The sequence below is a fragment of the Camponotus floridanus genome, unplaced genomic scaffold (genome assembly GCF_003227725.1).
Source record: "Camponotus floridanus strain SB8 unplaced genomic scaffold, Cflo_v7.5 scaffold179, whole genome shotgun sequence".
NCBI lineage: Eukaryota > Metazoa > Arthropoda > Insecta > Hymenoptera > Formicidae > Camponotus > Camponotus floridanus.
In genome coordinates, this window is record NW_020229302.1 from 37,501 (window position 1) to 43,663 (window position 6,163).

A 6,163-nucleotide genomic window follows, 5' to 3' on the forward strand; every position below is an offset into this window, starting at 1 on the left:
CATAAACCATAAAATATCTAGTAAACCATTCATTTTTCGATTATCTTACCTTCATACTTTTATGTACAAATTAATGAGAGGAATCAATTGGTGTAAAGAAAACACATAGTTGTTTCTAAGAAAAAATATGTAATTTGCAATTAACAATTCCATATTTTTTCTTAAAAACAACTGTATGTTTTCTTTACACCAATTGATTCCTTTCATTATTTTGTACATAAAAGTATGAAGGTAAGATAATCGAAAAATGAATGGTTTACTAGATATTTTATGGTTTATGTAAAATTAAGAAATTATTTCAACCCTCATAACTCGCAAAGTACTTAATAAAAATGAACATTATTATAGTGTTTTGGAAAGCTCTTGAATTAAGCTATAAGAATATGCAATCAAATGTAGGGGGTGTCATTTAAAAAAGTCAATGTGACCTTGACCTGACCTTGACGACGCCATCCAAGGTCAAACTGATAGAATCAGTATATAGATCTTCTTAAACCCTACAACTTTTGTTGGAAACACTTTTCTGTAAAACGTATATTTTCCGAGATATTTAGGGGTTTCCACACTTTTGGTAGACCCTGTATATAGGTATATATATATATATATATATATATATATATATATATATATATTATTATTATTATTTTGGATTTCTATTTAGCTCGTTGTCAACCGGTTTAAACTCCATGTCGGCAGTAGTACTGGAGGATTTCGTCAAACCCTTCATTAAAACACCGTTTACACGCAAAACCGCCGATCGCTTCATGAAGCTTACGGTCGTTGTTTTGGGCACGATCTGTGTCGCCCTCGTTTTTGTTGTCGAGCAAGCGGGTCTTCATGTGTTGCAGGTAAATAAGTCGAAAGTAATCTATTAAATAATGTAAACCGAATTTTTTGTCTCATATACTCTTTTATAGTTATCCGTGAGCCTAAGCTCTATCACTAGTGGACCGTCTATCGGCATTTTTATCATGGGAATATTGTTACCGTGGATTAACGGCAAGGCATGTGTTCTAAAAATAATTTTATAATACTTTGACTTAACATAATAATGGAAATTATATTTTCCGAATCTGTATCCACAAGAATAAAATTAAAAAATCCTTCCGTGTTTTCAATGTGTTAGGGTGCTCTGATCGGAGGACTGACGGGTCTGAGCTTTATGGGTTGGCTGATCTTTTCCGCTGAAGCGGCCATCGCCAGTGGACAAATTAAGTTAGTATTAAAATTGTCATAAAAATGTTACGAAAAAATATTTTTATATATACCATGTTATATATCATGTTGTTTCCTTTCAAAAAATACAATCACATATTTTTTTTCAGATTCGATGTAAAACCCGTCACTACGGAGGGGTGCACCTATTCGTTTCCACAAGTGGAAAATTTACTACTCTTTGTACCGCCGGATTCGATTCTAGATGACGCGAATGGAGAGTAAGTTTTAGAGAATGTCGTTAAATTTAATTATACAGGACGTTTTATTGATTTCTTACACCTCAAATAACTCCGTTACTTTTACATATACGAAAAAATGGTGAATGAAGAAGTTCTATGAATTGAAAAGGCAAAAACGATAATGAAATTAAAAAATCGTATTACGATCATTTTAAATGTTATTTCAAGACCGATTTTTTTTTAAATGAGATTTTGATTTTAGATAGTGATGTTTTAACTAATTTCCAAATAAATCCAACTATGTGTATATATAATAACAAGCGAAATTTTAGGTTTATACAAAAACCGTTACTTTTTAATTATTACAAAAAACAGAGTAGGTATCTGATAGATTTTTTGACGCAGAAGATGGATTTGGAATTTCACAATATTTCTCTAGCAAGTCAGGTTTTTGAGTAATTGTGGTTAAATAGTCAATAATGGCTATTTCGACCAATTTTATGAATTTATTATGGGGAACTTAATTTTTTGATATATTTTTGCCAATGACATTGTATAGTACTAGTCCCCAGATAGCCAAATGCAATGAGATTGTTGTCATGTTGCCAATAATTGTTGAAGCAACTAATTTTAACAAACTAGAGACAAGGTAAGACAACATTATGTCTCTTACGTTGAACTCACATGAATTCATGTGCTAATAACAGCAAATTGATTGTAACGTATCAGCATATTGCTGCATGTTATAGACTATAGACAATGTAATATACCATTATTGCAGACTTTATTTGCTTCGTTAATTGCATCTAGAAATACATATAACTGCATTCGTAACGCATTATATTCCGATGTCAGCAAGTATACTGCAAGTATATAATAATATATGCAATGCATTTGTTGATTGATTATGTTATATCAAGCTTGGCTATCTAGATTTTTATCTTTCAAATCTATTATCGATTGATGCCGAACGATTTTTTTTCAGATACAAGTTATAAGAATATAGAAGTGTAATAAACCATTCCAAGTCAACCGTGCTATCATTCTGTCTCATCACGAATCAAAATTTGGGTAGAGCATAAATTTTTGTACACCGTGTGTCACTTTTCGAAATTACTCATACGGCACAGAAATATTGCAGCAACATTGCAGAAATATTTGTTTGCAAGATTGCGGAAAGATTGCAGATGTTGGTGCAACGCAATATTGCAGCAACGCAATATTGCAGGTAAAATGTCCGCTTGTAGAAATATTGCAATGCAACATTGCAGTAATATGACGGTGCAACGTATTTATAATATTAAAACTCGTTTTGCTACAAATGCGGATATTGTTTTAAATTTAATAAATAAACTTTGAAAATATAAAAAAAATGTTTAAGAAAGATAGGAAAAAATGCCTTTAAAAAAACATCTATTAGTGTTTTTATTAGATGTTTCTTAAATATTTATCTCAATAATATTACATAGAATAATTTTACATAGATTCGACACAAGAATATTTTAATACGTGCAATAAATGAATTATTTCCTATTTACCTATTCAATTAAGAAAAATCTCTTTAATATCCTGAAACCCAATGAAAGATCCAGATTATTAAACAAATTATTTGTTTAATAATCTAGATCCCTCATTAGAATTCAGAATATTAGATAAATCAAGTCAGTTCATCTCCAGAAATCAAACTGACACAAGACAAGAAATATAATTACTACATTAATCCTTTGTAGTCCTTATATCCATCTTAGATGAATTCGAATACGAGTTAGTTAAATTGGGTGTTGCCGCGTAGCGGCGAGTAAACAAACACATGTTATACATTTTCGCTATGTTAAAAATTGCTGCAACATTGCCAAAGTAATATTACAAAATAATGCATGCATTATTTCTGTAACATTACACTGCAGTGAGCAATATTGTAACTTTCCAGCAATGTTGATGCAAGCTTCTGTGCTGTATGGGTAAAAATTGCGCATCCAATGTATGCAGAACCACAATAAAAAAGTGTAAAATTTAGAAAAATTCATCAAAAAGTGTAACAACTGTATTAGATATATTTTTATAGGACTTTTTTCGAGAATCGAACCTGACAGAAGTGAAATTTCAAAATGGCGGATTTGCCATATTGATACTTATGCAAATTTCTTTCAACATAAATTTTCTTATATAACTTTATATCTTATAACTCCATATTAACTTATAGCATCTATATCTCAATAAAAAAAATTGTCTGAAAATAGAATTAAAATATATAGACTAAGTACTATTATATAAGATAAAGTACTATATTATATATAGCCATTGATAAATTATTTTAAAAAATAAAGCTGGCCTATAATAAAATTATGAAATTGGTCCAAATAGCAATTTTTGAATCATTTAACTACAAATTATTCAAAAACCTGACGTGCTGGAAACATTTTGTGGTCAGATTCATTTTTAGCGTCAAGAAATCTATCAGATTTATCTACTCTACTTTTTGCAATCAATTCTCTCAAACCTGTGTAATTAAGATATATTCATCCCATGTTATTATAGTGTAAATTTGGAGCATGAGATTATTTGAAGGTCTTGTTATTATACATACATGAATCCCTTTTGAAATCAAGTAAAATATCATCTGTTTAAAACTATATAGAAAAAGGGATCAAAGAAATATAATCGACCAAACTAGCCAGAAATTGATTTATTAGTACCTAATTGATTTATTAGTACCTAAATATACTAATAAATCTAATTCTGGCTAGTTTGGTCGATTATATTTTTTTGATCTCTTTATTTATTGGAATAGCGACATCAAGTTATTCATAACCTTTTAAAACTATATAGTTTCGAAAAATATCGATAACTTTGAAATATTGTGCTTTCAAGATGATCGTGTCTTTTCTTTAGATTCATAACTTCTTCTTTTATTATTTTTTCACATATTTAAAGTGACCGGTAATAACTGTATCAGCTCTCTTGTGTAGAGCATTTTAAATTAATAATCAGTACAAAAGTCCTCTACCATTTTACGATTTTTGCAACAAAAAAAATTAATATGAAATTAATTTGAAAAAATCGATTAATACGTACGAATGAATACAATGAAACAAAAAGAGACAGTTCGATGTTACGTGGTTGCTAAAACGAGAGGAACAAACATGATGCATATAATTTATATACGTAATTGTTGTCATTTGAGAAATGCCTCTCTCGACACTTCGTTATGCACCTAATAACAACCACAAGACAATGGGCCGTCTCTTTTCGCCGCATGCAAATATTCCTATGAATTGATCGATCTTTATTAATTAATTTCTTTATTAATTATTATGAAAATAGCAAAACAGCACAGGACTTCTCTATTCAGTTTAATTTGCTTTATATCTGCACATGAGAGTGATACAGTTATTACTGGATACTTTTTATAGAAGTAATAGAGTTATTTTTGGTGTGAGAATTAAATGAAGTACACTGTATATCAATTTGGTGTAGATGGATAACTAATAATTTTGTGCAGCTTATTAAGATAAGGAATTAAGATAGAATCGTGCGATTTAGAATAAAATATAAATGTTTTATAATAAAATATATAATAGGGAACCATGTGCATTATACCGTCTCAGTTATCTTTGGTATACCATGACCGGTGCCTTGACGACTATAATAGTTGGGCTTATCGTAACTCTCATTACTTCCCAAAATGTTGAAAAGTTAGATCCAATGCTCCTGGCGCCGTTTATGAGAAAATACTTGAAGACTTCGATCAAAGATGTTCTGTCTGAAGAACTTCAGATCAAGGTATTTTATTATTTTTTTAAATTAATTCATTTTATCAATTTTTACATGAATCTTTTCCTATTAAAAACAACCATGGTTTCATGTCAGTCTACTTTCTGTTCAAAAATTCTGCTGAATTATCAATATATTACTAGCAACATATTGGTAGTTTATTTACTATTGGGAATATGCATTGTGTGTTTTAATATATAAATATATTAAAATGTTTTTCTATTAATAAAATATTTTTTAAATATATTAATATTAATAAAAAATAATAAAATAATTTTTTAATATATTTGATTTATTATTTCTATTATAGATTACAAAATCTGAAAAGGATGAGAAGATGGCATCTCGCGCTATCAACGAATATGATAAATTTTTAGAAGCGACTTTGACATGATGTGTAATATAATTAAGTTACATTAATTGTATTATTGAATTTCCGAATTCCTGAATGTATTAAAAATATAGTGTGTAATTCGACACTAATGTGGCATATCGTTTTGTGTACTAAAGTGTAGAATTATACTAACAGAAGCTTTGTAAAAGTTAATAGTATAAAGTATAAAGTAAAAGTATAAAGTTTATACATGTGTTGAATTTAATTAAAAGAAAATGTTATTCTTACATTTTTATGATAAATAACAGAGGAGATATGTACTGATAATATATACTGATTAAAACAGTCAATATTACTAATTCTTTTAGTGAAATATTATTGATTTACGGTGCTATAATTACTTATAACTGTTGTATCAGTGACTCTATTTATTGTTTTCACTGATAATGTACTGATTCATTTTTAGAGTGTGTATGAATGCATTGTTTTATTAATTTAACGAGAAAACAAACGTTTAACATTTAAAAAATGTATTTTAAACGTATAACGAACGTACAACAAACGGTTAACGTAAAAAAGAAGACGTATTTATTTTTTAAACGTTTTTTAAATAGTTTTTAAACGTTTTTTTATCAGAAAAGAAACGTATTTCTTAACG

At 28.7% G+C, this 6,163-nt stretch overlaps 1 pseudogene; it reads left to right on the forward strand.

Annotated features, from left to right (window-relative positions):
* The window catches only part of LOC112637046, a 12,886-nt pseudogene extending 7,266 nt beyond the window's left edge, over positions 1-5,620 (forward strand).
* The last annotated feature ends 543 nt before the right edge of the window (positions 5,621-6,163 follow it).